We start from the raw sequence: 19,376 nt of genomic DNA on the forward strand, positions 1-19,376 counted from the left end.
GCTAGAGTGTATAACGAATGTATCAAATGTTGATGTCTCGGGTGCAAATATGGGTTTGGACTCTTTCACTTCTTCCAGGACTAATGCTTCTTCAAAGCTAATATCTCAATCCCACTCCTAGTTTTGGATCTTGCAAACAACATTCTTCACTTGCGGATGAGGTGCAAACAATATTCTTCACTGCCTTCTAGCGTGTGTTGTCTCTCTTCCGTTGCCACCAATTCTCTTCTCTTTTGGATTTCTCTATTCATCCAAGCTTTATTTAGTACCTAAAAACACAAAGTTAATTAGTAAAAGTATTTACTCTTGAAAACAATGAAAATACAAAATTTGGAATAATATATGATTTTAAAGTGCAAAAGATGAGTTAATTGCCAATAAAAAGGTGTAGAAATATGCAATATTTGACACTCATCAATTCTCAAGTTATTCGATAATCTCTCTATTTATATGATCTGGATACTAACAAAGGTTGTTATGGTGATTGTCTATCCAGATCATTACAAATCAGAATTTCTTCATTTGTTTTGTTCATTTACTATTTTCGGACCGCATCAAATTGGTATGTTTGGGTTTCAATGTTTGGTTTTTTTGCTGTTGGTTGTAATTTATATAATAAAAATGTAAATGTGTGATAAGGAACAAAATAAAGTAACACAAGCAACTGAAAATAAGTTCTTACTGCTCAAGCTTTCAGCCTTATGTAAATAAAGTATTATCTGCCTAGTTGGAGAAAAATAATAAAATAATAATCTTATAGTCTTCTAAGCTAGCAAGGATAGGCTCAACCAGTGACCGGGGACAAGTGGGGTTGAAAAATCCCACTTGTTTTTGATATTTTTTTAGAATAGACTTTGGTATTTCAGAATTTGTATTATTTGCGGTGGAAAACATAGTCGCAACGTTGAATTTTTTTCCTTTAGGGGGTCAAAAATGTAAAGTTCGACAAAGTTTATCTTATACTCTTGTTAATATTTTTGTATCAAAATATATCCCGACAATAGGTTTCCAGTCAGAGTTTGAATTCTTTTTTTTTTCTCGGTCTTAAAGTCTCTACTCTATTAGACAAGAAAAGGAGCCATGTTGTAGGGATGGTTGTACACTGATACCTGTGTGCATATAAGAAAATTGAGAAGATGCATAATAGTTTAACATCAGGTTGGGTTTATGGGAATGATTATTTTTCCTCCGCACTATTGTTTTGAAGTTGATGTAATTAAGAATGTATATTGTCTATAACAAAAATCTATCGGAAGATCATTTTTTTGTTAATGCATATCTATACCATGATGGTGCATTTTCGAAAAAGGGGTCCGATGTTGTGCATAATTTACACTTTGCCTATTAGATTCATGATGTGGTCATTGCGACGAGTTTGTCTAGTTTTGCGAACGGTAAGCTTTTGTATGTTTCCATTATGTGACCTATTTTGGTTTTATACTAGTGTTTAATGTAATACGTGCACGTTCTTTTTGTATCTGTTAATGGTTTTGACTGTCTGGTGTACATTTAACTACTTTGTTGATTTTTTTTACCGGCTAGTATCTATTTGTTATGTTATGCGACTAAAAACTTTCATTTGATTAGATTATAGATAAAAACAAATATCATATGCCCATATCTCTGTTAAACGTGTTTGCTTAGATTATCTTTCTTACATAAATCAGTAAGAATGCTCAATTTCATGCAGTAATCATGGTAGTTAAGATTTGTTTTTGTGAAAAATGTCATGAATAAGCATAATAAAGCCTTACTTGCATTTTACTACCCTCAGTTGTGGTTAAGATCGCTTTGTAACTATCATGTTTTAGCAGGGATACAAGTTTCCTTCATTCTCAGGGTGTACTCGCTTGACTTTCCTAATATATTGTATATTGGTGAGCCACTGCATCTACTGGAATGCAAACTCGGTATACTTGTCACTATTATTTTCACCTCTTGCTAATTACGATAATATGTATTCGTACATGATCTTTGATCTAACCTGATTTTTTTTTTAAATATGTTCTAACTTGTATTTGTCAACGGGTATGAGAGGCTGTCTTTTAATATACTGGTGCAGATACCAAAAATATAGTAATACTTGCATTTAAAGGTAAAAACTCCAAATTGTAACTTAGTACGGTTAAAAGCAAAGAATTGTGAATGTCGGATTATTTTTTTTGACCCAAGGACTAAAATGTCCTGGTTCCGTCACTGAGCTCAATAATCTCTCTTCCTTTCTTTGCAAATGGAAACATTTTGTTCACTAAATCTAGGGAGGTTTATCACTAATATGGCGGATATCATGTAAAAAATTACTTCCTCATTTTGTCAATTAGTTAATCTGCAAAACTCAAATGTTTTTTCATTAAAAATATCAGTAGTGTTAGAGCATTGATCGGTCGAACTCACAAGTGTTGCTATATCAAGCTTGTTGTCAAACTTAGTTGTCAAAACTATATCTTGATTTCTAGTCTACAACTAGTTAAGTCTCGGACTAGGATAAAAATGTAGTTGAGAAACAATGGATCACGACAGTCATCACTGCGTTCTACCGTTTGAAAGCGAAGGTCAACCGAAGCTTTTGGAGAACTTCATCAACAAAAGGTAAGTGAAGACTGAACCACCTATTTCTCAAGTTATATTCACTTTTCTATCGTTGAGACAATGTCGCATAGCTAATTAAATTATTATGCATATACAAGAATTTCGAGTAAAGTTTATCTTGATAATTAGTTCTCGAAATATACTAACTAAGCTTAATAAACATTTGTTCATACTTGATAAATTTCGGTTAAGGAAAATTTATTGTTCGCAATCAAAATCATGATTCAAGTTTTATCATTCGAAAATAGCCTGGAACATTGATATGTGTCATTGATGTTTTTCGGGAATGTTTCGAATCGATTTGGAGAGAAATATAGAACTACTATGGATTCGGATACAAGACAGTGTTATCAGTCTTACAAACTAGGAAAACAGTTATAACTATGAATTCGTATTACATGTACTCGTACAAGTAGCGGAGTAGCTATATATCGACTTGCAAATTTGTGGTACACGTATTCTTATGCACATCATGTAAAGATATTTTTAACTCGTGAACCGGATCGGTACGCATACTCATACGCAAACCATTTAGGAACCATGGTCACATAACTGGGTTAGTATCGAAACCGTTACACGTACCAACATAGTTTTGTGTTCTAGAATTCGGTTGTGTATCCAAACCGGTACACGTACCAAAATAGTTCTGTGGACTCCGGAACTGTTCATAGTCTTAAGGTATCCAAACCGGTACGTATACCTAACTAGTTCTGTTAAAACTTGGTTTAGCTTGTTAGCTTACAAACCGTTACACGTACTGTGACTGACCTGACTCACGAACACCTATGGTATTTGTACTTTGTACACCTACTAATCATGTCGATTATTTTCAAGTGCGATTAAATTATTTCTACGAGATAATTAGCATTTGATCAATTCTCCAAAAAAACTAGACTTATGATTGTGACTCAAGATTAATGTCTTAAGTGTTCATGAAAATGAATATTAAGCTTTTAAGTTCAAATCGGCTAGTTTCGGGTAACCACCTTGAATATAGTATTTATAGACGGTTCAGATAAGGTTTCACCTAACCAGAGTGTATATCTTGTTTACGTAAATCAAATTCAAAAATTCATCTAACGGTGGACATTGATTGCTTGGTTCCAAAGCTATCTTAGCTTAAACCTAAAGCAACCTATGTTTTGAATGTCTATAAAAGGGGAACATCAAGCAACTGGGATCTTTAAATCCTGACACTACTTTTTGGTGTGCCCTAGTTGTGACTAGAGTCGTCCTCTTCGTAACCCTTTTAGGGTTTAACGACTACAAAAACTTCATAGGGGTTCGTGAAGACAGGTCCAGTTATCCTTCCTTGATAAATCGAGTATCCTGATCTTGATCGATTGTTGAGCTGCTCACTTGATCAATTAGGGCTCAACGATATTCCAGTCCGAAGTTAATTGGTAGTAGGCTAGTGTATGTAGCGGCTTAATACAATTTGGTGTTCAATCTGGACTAGGTTCTGGGTTTTTTCTGCATTTGCGGTTTTCTCGTTAACAAAACTTCTGGTATCTGTGTTATTTATTTTTCCTCATTATATTATTTATCTTTATAATTGAAATATTGTAGGTTGTCGTTAATCAATCATAGTAGATACATCCGACTTAGTTAATTTGTTGGATACGACATGATTGATTCTTTGACATTGGTCTTTGGTATCGTCCAAGTAATGTCTTTCTAATTAGGTTCACGGATTCGATTATGTAAACGTTATATTTGCAATGTATATATATATATATATATATATATATAACTCTAGATAATATTCCTTGATGGAGTTGAACTCTCAGAGTTGTATTGAGTTTGTGCATACAGATTTCCTAAGAAAAATTTGGTGGTGTATTTTGGTACCCCCGCGTTTTCAAGTAGAGTTGCTTGCTAAGACATTTTTAAGATGCTGAATATGGAGCAGATGGATTTGAATGAAAATACTCTGCCAAAAGCCTTATTATTACTAGGAGCTATTAGAGCACTGCTCGGTCGAACTCGCAAGCGTTGCTATCTCAAGCTTGTTTGTTAATGTTAGTGATCAAAACTATAAGTCTTGATTTCTAGTCTACTTATAGTAATGTCTCGGACTAGGATAGATTGTGTAGTTGAGCATTAGACTTCACGGCGTTCATCAATTAAAGACGAAGAACTACTAAGGAGAGCTTGTGGAACTTCATCAACAAAAGGTATGTGGAGACTAAAACTCATCTATCAATTGGAAAGTCTATTTCTACTCTATCTCCTATATTGAGACAAAAGTCATATTACTATATAGTATTCGACTATGCACATTTGAGATTCCGAGCTGAGTTTAACTCGCTTACATATTTCTCGAAATACATGTTGGTAAGCTTTCTCTTCAACCAAGTTCATCTTATATTCTTGACGAAATTCAAAAGATGAACATGTGAAAATCGCCGAGTAACATCTTACATGTTTTGTGTGATACAATCATTTGGTGTAGACTTGGAATGTTTCGTTATGATTATTTCAATAACTTGAAAATTGCTTTGATGCTAATAATGTGTGAAACCGCTATTGTCATCTTCTAAGAAAGTTTCAATGATTGAAATAGAGTTTAGAACTATTGGATTATGAACATAGTATACATTCTTGCATGTATGTGATCCATGACCGGAACTATAGTATGCATACCCGTATGCATACTTGTAGTTGTGGAATTATGCGTACCAAGTACACATACCGGTACGCGTACTTGCGTAAGGTATAGGTCCGGGAATTTCTGTTAGGTTTTGGAAGTGTACTAAGGTATAGTACCCGTGGGCATACTGGCGAATCCAAACTCAGACCGGCTACTTAGGTATGCGTACCGATATGCATACTTGAGTGGTTAAAGTTCTAAAATCGTTTGTGACATGAACTAATACATTTATATATTAAGTAATGCATTCTTTGCAAACATTGGCTATAATGTTCATGAATTGATTCGAGTAAATTAAACCAATTTTGCCTCAATTGTGTTCTTGTATACTTCTATGAGAATATAACAATTGAAAAACTCTTTAACTAGTTTCATTTGAGTCATTTGAACTAGTTATGGTTAAGATGAATAAGGTTTTTATGAGAGTGTTCATATTGCTAACCTAGGTTAAAAACTGTTGAGCCAACGTGGTGTACACATTTATGTGCGGTTACTTAAACCTAAATGAAGGTACATTTCATTTGTGTATAACAAGCTAAGTTTGATCTAACGGTTGAAAGATATTATCTTGAATCTAATCAGGTTTTCATCTAATGGTGAATATTGAATGCTTTGTTACCAAGGTAACTTAGATTGCAAACCCTGATTTGAAAACTATATAAAGGAGAACTCTAGCAACTGGGAAACCTAATCCCCACAATACCTTTTGTGTGATACTATTTGCGACTAGAGTCAATTCTCCTTTAACCTTAGGCTTTTCACGAATCCCTGTAGGTTAACGACTTGAAGACTTCATTGGGATTGTGAAGCCAGACCCAACTATTTTCTCTTTAGTTGCGTGTTCTGATCTTACTTCTTCTATCGTGATTGAGTATTATCTTTGCTAAGATTAGCTTGAGATTTATCTCCGATAGGTAAGATTAAAAGTAGTCACAAACATCTTCGTCTCATCGTTTGTGATTCCACAATATCTTGTTTCGCTACCATACGATTAAGATTATTCTGAGGTGATTGATAATACTAGGCTGTTCTTCGGGAATATAAGTCCGGTTTATCAATTGGTTCTTGTGCACCTTAATTTATCAAAAGACGGAACAAAACTCGTATGTATTTTTGTGGGAGACAGATTTATCTATTCCAATAGACTTTTCTGCGTGAGACATATTTGTTTATCAAGTCTTTGACTTTGGGTCGTAGCAACTCTTGGTTGTGGGTGAGATCAGCTAAGGGAATCAAGTGCGTAGAATCCTGCTGGGGTTTAGAGACGTAAGGAGCGCAATTGTACCTTGATCAGTGTGAGATTGATTAGGTCTCAACTGCATTCCAGTACGAAGTTCAATGGTAGTAGGCTAGTGTCTGTAGAGGATTAATACAATGTGGTGTTCAAAGCTGGACTAGGTCCCGGGTTTTTCTGCATTTGCGGTTTTCCTCATTAACAAAATTCTGGTGTCTGTGTTATTTCTTTTCCGCATTATATTTTGTTATATAATATAAATATCATAAGTTGTGCGTTAAGATCAATCAATTAGATAATCAAACCTTTGGTTGTTGATATAAATTGATTGACACTTGAACATTGGTCTTTGGTACCGTTCAAGTTATTTCTCTTATTCAATTGGGCTCGCAAATTCCTATTTTCTGATTGCAGATTGAATTGAGAAATTGAGATATAAAATCTTTGATATACTTTTCTCTAGATTGAGTCTGACTGTCTAGTTGATTCTCTTGAAAGTATATTGGAGTTTGTCCTCCTCAGATTGCCGAATGAAATATTGGGTGTGGTTGTTAGACCCCCGCTTTTTCAATTGGTATCAGAGCAGGCAAACACATTTGGGACCTCATAAGTCTGTGTTTGTAGCGATCTAAATATGGGCAGAAGTGTTATCTCTATAAACGTACCACCAGTCTTCGATGGCTCAAATTACTTATGATGGAAAATTGCTATGCATGCATTTATTCAAGCGCGTGATTTTCAATCATGGGTATATGTGGTTAATGGCTATGATCCTCCGGAAGTTACAGAAGGCGATGTAACAGCTCCAAAGGATATTGGTAAATATGATGCTGCCGAGATTCTTGCTGTAAAGCAAAATTCTATGGATTAAAGGTTATCATCCATGCCATTACCCCAGAGCTCCAGCATCATGTGACTACTTGCACAAAGTCTAAAGATGCTTGGGATATCTTAGAAACCATATTTGAAGGGAATACTTGTGAAAAGGAAGCTAGGCTTCAAAACCAAAATTGTGATTGGGAAAACCTTCATATGGCAGATGAAGATTCTTTTGATGAGTTTAATCACAAAGTGTCTGAAATTGTTAATGCATCTTTTGCATCAAGTAAGATTATTCCTGAAGAGGATATTGTGATGAAAATTCTCAGATCGCTGTCATCTAGATACGATTCTAAGAAGCATTCCATCGTTGAGGGAAATAACCTTGCAACTCTTTCCAGAAATTCTCTTGTTGGAAAGTTAAAATATATTGATCATGATCAGAATACAGTCAGAACGTCTGCGTTCAAAACTATGAACATTACTGTTAGAGAATTGCTCGGTAGACCTTGCATGCGTTGCTATCTCAAGCATGTTTGTCAATGTTAGTGATCAAAACTATAAGTCTTGATTTCTAGTCTATTATAGATAAGTCTCGGACTAGGATAGAAAGTGTAATTGAGCTCAAGGACTTCATGGCGATTCATCATACAAGTAGAAGAACTACTCAAGGAACCGGTGAAACTTCTCGACAAAAATGTATGTGAAGACTTGAACTTATCTGTCACTCAAAAGTCTATCTACTCTATCTCCTACTTCTTGAGACAAAAAGTCGTATGTTATATATATAGACTTAGATTATACACATTTGGTATTTCGAGCCGAGTATATCTCGCCTATCTATATCTCGAAATATGTGTTGGTAAGCTTTTCGCTTCGACCAAGTTTATCTTTACCTAGTGACGAAAGTCATGATATGTTTCAATAACTTTGAAAATTGCTTTGACGAGAAATGGTGTAATAATTGTATAATGTCCTCTAAGAATGATTCAATGATTGGAATGAGAGTTTATATTACATAACCAATGATGGACATAAGCATTGTTGTGGAAACACATTTATGTATAAGTCCTATTCCTTGAACCAAAGTTTGCGAACTTTGTTGATCAAGAGAAACCGGAAGAATGGCTTGTTGCCAAGTCCGCGAACTGCCGAACTTCTCATTCCAAAAAATTCTGCTGGAGTTGACAAACTAGTTGCGCGAGTACCAGTCCGCGAATCGGCGGAAGGTCTCTTGCCGAGATTTTCTATTGGAGTTTGTAAACTCTGCCGGTTGCTTAAGTCCGCGAAAGGTTATAAATCTGAAGATGATTTCTAAACTTAAACTTTAAAAAGACTAAGGAATGCAGTTTGCAAACCGTGGCTATAAAAGTTCATGAACCGATTCAAGTGAATCAAATCATCTTTGCTTCAATTGTGTCTTGTGTAGTTACATAAGATTTCCTTGCAATTGAACAACTCTCTAACTAGTTCATTTGAACTATTTATGGTGAATAAGAACATGGTTGATATGAAATGCTCATATGGCTAACCTTTTGGTTAACTATTGTTGAACCAACAATGTACACATTTGGGTACGGTTAACAAACCTAGAAGCGTGCAGTTCATTTGTGTATAACAAACTAAGTTTTCGATCTAACGGTTGAGAAATATTAGCTTGAATCTAAATCAGGTTTTCATCTAATGGTGAATATTCATTGCTTTGTTACCAAGGAAAAACCCTGATTTGAAAGACTATATAAAGGAGACATCTAGTATTGTGCAAAACTAATCCCCACACCTTACGTGTGATACTAGTTTGCGTACTAGAATCGATTCTCCTTTAACCATTGGTTATCTTCTTCTAAAACCAGGTTAACGACTTAAAGACTTCATTGGGATTGTGAAGCCATACCGATACTACTTTTATCGTAGTTGTGTGATCTGATCTTGCATCTTATATCGTACGAGTACAATCAGATTGATTGGCTTGAGATTTGATATCTCCGATAGGCAAGATATAAAAAATAATCACAAACATCTTCTTCTCATTGTTTGTGATTCCACAATTTCTTGTTTCGCTACCATACGATTAATATTGTTGTGAGGTGTTTGATTAATCTAGGCTGTTCTTCGAGAATATAAGACCGGATTATCAATTTGTTCCTGTTCACCTTGATTTTAATCAAAAGACGGAACAAAAAATTTATTTTTTTTCTGCGGGAGACAGATTGATCCTTTGATAGACTTGTCTGTGTGGGACGAATTTGTTTATTGTCAAAGCCTGCGATTTTAGGTCGTAGCAACTCTTAGTTGTGGGTGAGATCATCTAAGGGAATCAAGTGTGCAATATCCTGCTGGGATCAGAGGCGTAGGGAGTACAACCGTACCTTGGATCAGTGGGAGACTGATTGGGGTTCAACTACAGTCCAATCCAAAGTTAGCTTGGAGTAGGCTAGTGTCTGTAGCGGCTTAATTCAGTGTGTGTTCAATCTGGATTAGATCCCGGGTTTTTCTGCATTTGCGGTTTCCTTGTTAACAAAATTTCTGGTGTCTGTGTTATTTCAATTTCCGTATTATATTGTTTTATCTTTATAATTGAAATAATACAGGTTGTGCGTTAGATCAATCAATTGGAGAATCCAACCTAACGGTTGTTGATTGATATTGATTGACACTTGGATATTGGTCTTTGGTACCATCCAAGTTATTCCTTGTATTTGATTAGTACTCGCAGTTTCTGTTTGAGGAAATCAAATCAAGAGAGATATAAACTCGTTGATATACTTTAATTGATTGAGTCTTGTTGATTCTCTTAAAAGTATATTCGAGTTTTTCCATACAGATTGCTAAGCGAAATATTGGATGGTGTTGTTAGACCCCCGTTTTTTCAATTGGTATCATAGCAGGCAAACACGTTTAAGACCTCATAAATCTGTGTTTGTAGCGATCTGATTATGGACGAGTCTATCTCTAATAACGTACCTGTTCATAAATTACCAGATGATTTTCAAATCTTGGATTCACCGGAGAGGACTGTCACATCTACGTCAGTATCTAAACATTCTCTTAATGTAAAACCTGTTGAAGTCTGGGAAACACACCTAGAAGAACAATTGGATGAACTTTCTAATGAAGGTGATTCAGATATTGATAGAGATGTTGATGAGGAAGTCTCTGAGTATGTGAAGGTTTTTAATTCGTTAGAAAACAAGAATATGACAACTTCTCATGCCACTCCTCTTCTGACTCCTTTCTGTTGTGAAAACAAGAAATTAAGAAGATGTTACGCAGGTGTTTATGTTTCAAATCGTTCTAACGAATCGATCCTCAAGGATTCTGAGGAAAACCTACGTATGAAGTCACTTGAATGTGATAATCTTTATCAAAAGTACTTTTTGTTGGAAGAGAAACTTGCAGAATCTGAAGCAAGGTTTAACTCTCAGTAAACAAGTTTTGATGACAGAGAAAGCGCTTATCTCGCTCGAGAAAAACGCCTTGAGGCTGATTTAGCTGCTGCTCTTGATAAAATCAAGATGTTGGAAGATGACTTGAAAAAGTTCAATACTAGTTCAAGCAAATTAACCACTATGCTAGGAGCGAGTAAAAATCATCGTGATACACGAGGATTGGGCTATAAGGGAATATATGCTCTAAGTTTAGCAAAGAGGTAAAATTTGTCAAAGCTAATGATTCTTCTCAACAAAAGGTTTCCACAGATGGAAAAAGTGAAATACCTTCACCGACATTTAAGGTTCAAATGAGCAAAGTATATCAACCTCCAAAACCAGCACACATGAATCCGGGTAAGAACGTTCCTTATATTTATCATTATTGTGGAAACAAAAGTCACCTGAAAAGAAGATGTCGTTTTCGTATAAAGAATGAAAAACTTCATGATATTCTTGTTTGGGTGTCAAAAGAAGTTATTAAACCGGGATCATATGTTAAGGCTAACACTCTTGACATTACGGGTTGTAAACGTCCAACCTTTAGGCAAAGGAATCAGTACTGTGATAATCCTAGATTCGCCTATAAACGTCATACGAAGTCTTTTCACAATTGTAATGATTATCAAAAGAATAATTTTGTAAAGACGAAGACAATATCCGATGCTCCTAATTGGAGAAATACTAACTTACAAAAGAATAGTCGATCCAATTCTCTTCCGAGAAATCTTGAAGAGAGTAATGGGAAGAAGGTTCCGGTTGTTCCTAAACGCACTCAGAAGTGGGTACCAAAGAAAGCCAATGATGCTTTTAATGTGAAAAGGAATTATCTTCCGGAAAATTCCATGACTATGGAGAAGGCAGTATCCATGATGTTGGAACTTAACAAGTTTTTTGGAAAAATGGAATTGGATGTGAAAGGTTCTAAAAGCGATCTCTTTCATGATAATCCAAAGGTCACTTGTGGTGAGCAAGACATTGTTCACCCCAACTCAAATGATTGTGTTGTAAGTGCATCCTCACCAAGGAATGCCCTGTTATGTATACGGTGAGGGAAGCACGAGAATTGGGGCACACAGATTATGTTCGGTAAGGCGGTAGAATTCAATTGGACTTTTCTAAAAAGGTATGTCTATAAACTTGAGCAAGTTTTATGTTTTTATTACTTGTTTGAGTACTTATATGATCCATGTACCTTGCTTATCGTTCATTTCTACCTAACTTGATCTGTGTTTAAGGTTCTTAAATGTTTAGGTTTGAAAACATTAGTTCGGGATGTTTGTACTTCATGGTACACATACCAAGCATGCATAACATCATTTAAAACCAAAATTCAGGGGTTTAAGTTCGCAAACCCCGTCTGCATACTGCTCCAGGATACGAAAATTCGTTTGCAAACCCGTATGCATACTTGACGTCGATATTCGGTAAACTTGTTTTGGCCGTAACTTCTTCGTCCAAACTCGGAGTGACCTCATTCTTTTTTGTACTCTCTTCCTCTTTGGATTCTCTTCAAAATGGAGATGAGAAACCTTGAATTTGGATGAGTTAAGATTGGTATTTGTCCTGTCTCTTGTTTTTGAGTATTTTGCTCCGTTTCGTTGCACTTGTTCCACTTCTCTTGATCTTGGGCACTTGGATTCTTGGAGTACTACTCTTCTAAGCTAATTTGTAGCTTTTAAAAGAATGTTGTTGGTGAATCAAAAAGAAGGAATTTCAAGAATGGAAAGTAGTACGCAGTGCTATGTAATTCTTGAATGTTCACAATCATCCTTTGTGAACTATGGTGCATAGTCGTTATTGACTTTCTATGTTCTTCTTTGTTAAGAAAATCTTTTTATAGCATTTGGTAGCCATTATTGGTGTAAATCCATGCGAAAAAGATTGGTTCTACCCTATAAGGATAAATCATCTTGTATGTGCATTACGAGTTTGTCTTGTTGCCTAGGAAACTTCTTATGAGAATTTATTCTTATTTTTGAAGGATTACTAGAGTTTGGATAACCATTATTGTGATTACACATAGCTATGTCCAACGTTTTCATCTTCATGTTTTTAGATTTATTGGTTTGAATTCTAAATTTGTTTGGAAGATAATTTTTACAGTATTAATCATTATGGTTTTATATATTGTTATGGGATATGTGTGTTAGCGTCCGTGAACTATTATTATCCCATACCGTGTCAAAAGTAAAGTCTTTCTTATGTCGATATGCATGTACTGATGAAAGAATGAATAGACTTTTGACAAATACAAAAGTTAAGCCTATATTGTCAATGATTTTGATGGAAGATAGGTTAAAATCTTTTGTTTTCAAGGACTATGTCTATTATTGTTGTTATGAAAATAATGATTGAAGATAGAATGAATCCTTATGTATTCCGCAGTATTGATCATCCCCGATCCATATTCGTATGTATTAATGTGAGGCTCCTTAATGTGTCTTATGTTGAGCACGATACAACCAAGTTGATTATTTTTGATTAGCTTTGTTGGTTGTTCCGTAAGGTACTTTATGTTGAGCATTTTGAACTAAATTAATCATCTTGTTTGGTTATTTAGTTATTGCTCCGTAAGTTTTCTTATGTCGAGCAAAACAATTGACAATTAAATTGATTACTTTCGTAATTAGTTTGGTTATTCCAATTAGATTAATTATGGGTTCTCTTGTAATTAATCTAGTTGAGTATTTTTGTGTCTCCATGAGTTTTCTTATGTTGAGCACAAATAATTGAATTGATCAGTTTTTGTGTTTTATTTGATTGTGTATACCGATTAAATTAGTCACGGGTTTTACTTGTGATTAATTTGATTGAGTTTTTGGATATAAAAAAATCATTCTTATGGTTTTTGATGTCCAATAAAATCCTTCTTTTCTTTTGAAATTAAGGTCGCTCTTGTTGTTCTTTCGGGAATGCCATCAAATGGGGAGAGTTCTTTTGAACTTGTGCTTAATGGTCATATCTTGAGGGGTGTGCGGCTGTGGAATTTTAGGGGTTATCTTGTATCTTTAAACTCCTTGATGAATGCTATTAGCTTCGGCTATATGATTGCATCTAAATAAGATGATGTGTGTTCTTCTTTTTAATCATGAAATGTCTCTTACGGAAATTTCATTATGATCCCGTTCTTATACCTTTGCCAATTTTATTGACAAAAAGGGGGAAAATTAATATGTAGTTCACACTACAAATACATATGGTCTTCAGGTCATTATGTAAGGGGGAGTGGTTTCCATGTGAGATGGAGTATTGACTAAGGGGGAGTGATACATATCACCATAATATTATTGTTGAAGTTGTGATACAATTGAACTTTGACGCTGAGTAATAATACTATGACACTGTATAACAATGATCGAGACCGATGCTTTCTCATTGTTATAGCTACGGATCTTCAACAACGGTGATGCTAAACTTACAACCTTTAGGATCATTGAAGTACTTGGAAGTGACGAAGATTTCGAGGAATGTTGAAGATTAGACATGTGGAATAGGAGCTACTTAAATGTCTTTATCTTTTTTTTGTATTCCATATGTATTGATAGTTTTGTCACTAAAATTGACAAAGGGGGAGATTAGAGCATTGCTCGGGAGAACTCGCATGCGTTGCTATCTCAAGCATGTTTGTCAATGTTAGTGATCAAAACTATAAGTCTTGATTTCTAGTCTATTATAGCTAAGTCTCGGACTAGGATAAAAAGTGTAGTTGAGCTCAAGGACTTCATGGCAATTCATCATACAAGTAGAAGAACTACTCAAGGAACCAGTGGAACTTCTCGACAAAAAGGTATGTGAAGACTTGAACTTATCTGTCACTCAAAAGTCTATCTACTCTATCTCTTACATTTGAGACAAAAAGTCGTATGCTATATATATAGACTTAGATTATACACATTTGGTATTTTGAGCCGAGTGTACCTCGCCTACCTATATCTCGAAATATGTGTTGGTAAGCTTTTCGCTTCGACCAAGTTTATCTTTACCTAGTGACGGAAGTCATGATATGTTTAAATCACTTTGAAAATTGCTTTGATGAGAAATGGTGCAACAACTGTATAACGTCCTCTAAGAATGTTTCAATGATTGGAATGAGAGTTTAGATCACATAACCAATGATGGACATAAGCATTGTTGTGGAAACACATTTATGTATAAGTCCTATTCCTTGAACCAAAGTTTGCGAACTTTGTTGATCAAGAGAAACCGGAAGAATGGCTTGTTGCCAAGTCCGCGAACTGCCGAACTTCTCATTCCGAGAAATTCTGCTGGAGTTGAAAAACTAGTTGCGTGAGTACCAGTCTGCGAACCCAGTCCACGAACCGGCGGAAGGTCTCTTGCCGAGATTTTCTGTTGGAGTTTGTAAACTCTGCCGGTTGCTTAAGTCCGCGAACCTAGTGTGCGAACTTAAGAAGGTTATAAATCTGAAGATGATTTCTAAACTTAAACTTTAAAAAGACTAAGGAATGCAGTTTGCAAACCGTGGCTATAAAAGTTCGTGAACCGATTCAAGTGAATCAAATCATCTTTGTTTCAATTATGTCTTGTGTAGTTACATAAGATTTCCTTGCAATTGAACAACTCTCTAACTAGTTCATTTGAGTCATTTGAACTACTTATGGTGAAGAACAACATGGTTGATATGAAATGCTCATATGACTAACCTTTTGGTTAACTATTGTTGAACCAACAATGTACAGGTTTGGGTACGGTTAATAAACCTAGAAGCGTGCAGTTTATTTGTGTATAACAAGCTAAGTTTTCGATCTAACGGTTGAGAAATATTAGCTTGAATCTAAATCAAGTTTTCATCTAACGGTGAATATTGATTGCTTTGTTACCAAGGCAAAACCCTGATTTGAAAGACTATATAAAGGAGACATCTAGTATTGTGCAAAACTAATCCCCACACCTTATGTGTGATACTAGTTTGCGTAATAAAGTCGGTTTTCCTTTAACCTTTGGTTTTCTTCTTCTAAAACCAGGTTAACGACTTAAAGACTTCATTGGGATTGTGAAGCCAGACCGATACTACTTTTATCGTAGTTGTGTGATCTGATCTTGCATCTTCTATCCTACGAGTACAATCAGATTGATTGGCTTGAGATTTGATATCTCCGATAGGCAAGATATAGAAAGTAATCACAAACATCTTCGTCTCATTGTTTGTGATTCCACAACATCTTGTTTCGCTACCATACGATTAAGATTGTTGTGAGGTGATTGATTAATCTAGGATGTTCTTCGGGAATATAAGACCAGATTATCAATTGGTTCCTGTTCACCTTGATTATTATCAAAAGACGGAACAAAAACTTTAGGGTTTTTCCGTGGGAGACAGATTGATCCTTTGATAGACTTGTCTGTGTGAGACCGATTTGTTTATTGTTAAAGCCTGCGATTTTAGGTCGTATCAACTCTTAGTTGTGGGTGTGATCAACTAAGGGAATCAAGTGCGCAGTATCCTGCTGGGATCAGAGGCGCAGGGAGTACAACTGTACCTTGGATCAGTGGGAGACTGATTGGGGTTCAACTACAGTCCAGTCCGAAGTTAGCTTGGAGTAGGCTAGTGTCTGTAGCGGCTTAATACAGTGTGTGTTCAATCTGGACTAGGTCCCGGGATTTTTCTGCATTTGCGGTTTCCTCGTTAACAAAATTTCTGGTGTTTGTGTTATTTCAATTTCCGCATTATATTGTTTTATCTTTATAATTGAAATAATACAGGTTGTGCGTTAGATCAATCAATTGGAGAATCCGACCTAACAGTTGTTGATTGATATTGATTGACACTTGGATATTGGTCTTTGGTACCATCCAAGTTATTCCTTGTATTTGGTTAGTACTCGCAGTTTCTGTTTGAGGAAATCAAATCAAGAGAGAGATATAAACTCGTTGATATACTTTTAATTGATTGAGTCTTGTTGATTCTCTTAAAAGTATATTCGAGTTTGTCCATACAGATTGCTAAGCGAAATATTGGGTGGTGTTGTTAAACCCCCGCTTTTCAATTACAAGTGAAGATTCTAACTTGTCATGAGATGATGAATTTTGTTCTACAACGAGACCCCGAGGGGTGTCAGCCCTCGATCAGGTCGCAGAGGACTAGGGGAAGCACCCCTTAGCAAGGTATGGGACATTGTACCCTAGAATTTTTTTCTGGATCCGGAAACCTAATTCAAATTTGTTTTCAATTAGAACATACACAACCTTTCCCAATATCCAACAACGATGCATATTGAAGGTGACTTTTGGTGATGAACATGCATCTCAAGGAGATGCAAAACCCTTATAAATAGTGTGTAGTGTTTCTCTTTCAAACACATATAAAAAACTTGATATTTTCTTTCTCTTCTAATAACATCATCAAAAACTTCTAATAATCGTGTTCTTGGTCGGGATCAAGGAAGTACAATTCTTGAATTCGATTACGGTGTTAAAACCTTATTGAATCCTGAAATTATAATTATTTTCTTGATGTACTCGTGAAATTATTTGGAAGGGTCTAATTATTGTATAAAATAACCAAAATATCCTTAAATTCAGTGGTACACCATTTTACATGTGTTTTTTTTATTCCCAACTATAATCGAATTTTCCAACATACTACTTAATACCAAATGAGCTTTTTTGAACCCTCAGACAAAACTTATGATAGAATCAACATGATTCAGAGAAATTATTGTTGGAATAAAACAAGTAACAACTGTATTTCTTAAAATTTCTTGCAAAAAGCTATGCAAACCAAAAAAACATGTGGTATTGGTTTTAAAGATTCAAAATGTTTAATCTTTCTTTACTGACAAAATTGGCATGAGGGATGTTAACTGTGCTACAAGTAACGTGGGTTCAAATCCCAGGTTGTAAATACTTCCATAAAAAAGATCCTCTTGTAGATGATTTCTCTAGAGCCAAATACTTCCACAAAAAAGATCCTCTTGCAGATGATATCTCAGAAACTAAGAATGGCTTCAAGTGGTTAAGCAGTACTACGTATGGGAACTGGGTGGGAAGGATATCATAACAAATGACCAGGAACCACCGGAAACACAAATACCAATCAACAAAAGCATTACAACTAAAATAAAAAAATTCATGTTTTTTTGATCTCATAAGAAAAAAAAGTACTAATACTAGGAATATTAAAGCTCTTAATTAAAATTTCCAATGGGAGAAAGTTCAGGAAAATTTTATCTATAAGGATTCTCAAAGATGGAAAAAATAAACTAGCTCAATTTATAGAGAACCGACTAAAAGTAGGAAATATTATCCTTCGGCAAATCAGATGCAAGAAAAAAATTGGCTAAAACTTTGACATACGGAGATTTCACAAAAAGTGTAACACTACTTTCTATGGAAATGTCATTAGAACATTTTTGCAGTAAACATCTAAATGTGTCAATTCAAGTAAGATATAAACATGAATTGTGTTATGTGTGATCAAGAAAAAGAAACCAACTCTTATCTTCTCATCAGCTGCATCTATTTTGAACCAAATGTTAGGGAATATCTTCGAAGCTTCTCAATCAAAGATTGCTTACAACAACATTGGCAAGATTTGGTCATTTCATTGTTCCCTAACACTAGTTATTTGGTGGCACATCCGGAAAATCATATGTGAAAAATTATTTGAAAACTAAACTCACCGGCATAGTAGTGTAATTCATAAAATAAAAAACTATGTGAACATGCTTCATTATCAGGACTTTAATAATATTGCTCGATTGAACCCACCAAGTATTGGTATGCCAAGTTTGGTTGTCATATTTTAGCTCCAAAACCAGAGGCTGCTTGATTATATTATTAGAGTCAACTTCTTCAGGTTAGACTAGAAACAATAAAAATGGTGAGACTTTCTCGTGGTACTCTGAAGAACCTGAAGATGTAACGTCATCAACGAGCACATCAACGAGGTTAGTAATATAGACTTGACTTGTTCCATTTTTATTTATGTTTCTTTCAAGTCTTTTAAATTGAAAGCACAAAATATAAAGTATATTTATGTATATCTAGTATTAGTGACTTGATCATTCCATTATGGTCTTAGAGCCAAGGAGGTATATGCTAGTTGTTTTATACAACTTTTGTATATTGAGTTATGAAGTATAACGTTTATCTTTTAAACTTCATAGATTCAATATAACACTATTTGATAATTCATTACTAGTTAGTGTGTTGAACTTTACGTTTAATTTCGTACCTAGTACTATGTTTAACTATGTGAGTTTAAGGAAGTAGACTTTCGAGACTTGTTTTTTAGTTGAAAGGAATTAAAGGACCCCAACCTTTTTATCTCGTCTTATTTGTTTTTCAACCAAAAACCCTTTTATCTCGTCTTATTTGTTTATTACCCATTGCTGCCAATAAAAAATCATCTTTTCTTATAGCTTGTACAATGTGCTAATTTTTTTTTCCAAGTTTTCTCTGTATCACAAAACCCAATTGTCACCCTTGACTTAGCGCCACCATTGGCTGTTTTTGAAACAAAGATTTTAATGTATGATGAATTTTTTGGAGAATCTATGACTAATTGTCGTTGCAACGAGTTGGAGAAGAATAAGATGGAAAATGGAGGAAAAGAATGAGAGAGAAAAAAAACGGTTATGAATCAGATTTAGGTTTTGTTTTTGGTTTCTAATCAGATGTAGGTTAGTTA

The sequence above is a fragment of the Papaver somniferum genome, chromosome 9 (assembly GCF_003573695.1).
Source record: "Papaver somniferum cultivar HN1 chromosome 9, ASM357369v1, whole genome shotgun sequence".
In the NCBI taxonomy this organism is placed as follows: domain Eukaryota; kingdom Viridiplantae; phylum Streptophyta; class Magnoliopsida; order Ranunculales; family Papaveraceae; genus Papaver; species Papaver somniferum.